Source organism: Uranotaenia lowii, chromosome 1 (assembly GCF_029784155.1).
Source record: "Uranotaenia lowii strain MFRU-FL chromosome 1, ASM2978415v1, whole genome shotgun sequence".
NCBI lineage: Eukaryota > Metazoa > Arthropoda > Insecta > Diptera > Culicidae > Uranotaenia > Uranotaenia lowii.
Genome location: NC_073691.1, coordinates 69629332 through 69630969, shown reverse-complemented (window position 1 = coordinate 69630969; position 1638 = coordinate 69629332).

Below are 1638 nucleotides of genomic sequence, written 5' to 3'. Positions count from 1 at the left end.
CTCTTTACTAGTTAAAGAAGATTCAAAATTCAAATTCAAATGTGAAAAGTACTAGCCACCCATTTTTGTTTCAAATTTAAAATATAGGCGCTTTTTAGATACTTACGATGTAAGAGGAAACGAAAAAAATTGCACAGTTTCATTCAAAATCCATCATTATCAAATTGTTAGCTGACAAAACCGTTGATTGTTCAAAGAATTACTGTGTGTGAGTGTGGGAAAAGGCTAGTGAAGTAGACAATGTGCAACTCGAGACCCCATACACCCAACCTTCGGGTAGTGGTCATATCACCTCTTGTCTGCAACTCCGATTCTCTACCTCCCCGTGGTACTAGCTGGGGTGCGAGCAACCTTAGCGGAGATCGGGTACCCAACCCCGGTGGATGCTTTGGTCGCATGCAGAATGAGTTAGGGGGCTTCGTACGCGTCTGATCTCCATGTTAGGGGCGGCGAGCGGAGTGCAACAACGTCCTGGTGGTGTTCGGGACCCAAAACAGCAACATCACGACGGTCCTCCTGCGAGATAGTGGGGTTAGCTGCGGGCCTTGCGAGCCTGTGACTACTAAAAAACATAAGCAACGAATAACGAACAACAAATTTCGGATGGAAATCGGCAAAGACCCACGCGACGAAAAGGGACTAGCGATTGGAAACTTGGAACATGGAACTGCCGATCTCTAAATTTTGTGGGCAGTACCCACGTGCTCTCCAACGAATTGAAGAGCCGCAAATTCGACATCGTAGCGCTGTAGGAGGTATGCTGGAAGGGCTCCACGGTACGAACGTATCCAGATGGTCGTGCCATCTACCAGAGCTGCGGCAACACACACGAGCTTGGAACAGCTTTTATAGTGATGGGAAAGATGCAAAAGCGCGTGATCGGGTGGTGGCCGATCAACTCACGAATGTGCCGGTTGAGAATCAAGGGCCGGTTCTTCAACATCAGCATCATCAACGTGCACAGCCCTCACCTCGGAAGTACCGGTGACGACAAAGACGAATTCTACGCGCAGCTGGAGCGTGAATACGACCGTTGCCCAAAACATGATATCAAGATCGTCATCGGGGATTTCAACGCTCAGGTCGGCCAGGAGGAGGAATTTAAACCGACAATTGGAAGGTTCAGCGCGCACCAGCTGACCAACGAAAACGGCCTCAGACTCATTGATTTCGCCGCCTCCAAACGAATGGCCGTACGTAGTACCTTTTTTCAGCACCGCCTCCCACACAAGTACACCTGGAGATCACCGTACCAAACTCAATCACAGATCGACCACGTTTTGATCGACAGCCGGCACTTTTCGGACATCATCGACGTCAGATCCTGTCGGGGCGCCAACATCGAGTCGGACCATTATCTGGTGATGGTGAAGATGCGCCCAAAACTCTCCGTAGTGAACAACACGCGAAACCGGCGCCCGCCTCGGTTAAATATCGCGCGACTGAAGCAACCTGAGGTCGCGGCAGACTACGCGCAATCGGTCGAAGCAGCGCTGCCGGCAGAGGGCGAGCTTGACGAAGCCCCTCTCGAGGACTGTTGGGATACCATCAAAACAGCCATCAACAGTGCTGCGGAGAACGTCATCGGTTATGTGGAGCGATCTCGACGGAACGACTGGTTCGACGAGGAGTGTAGGA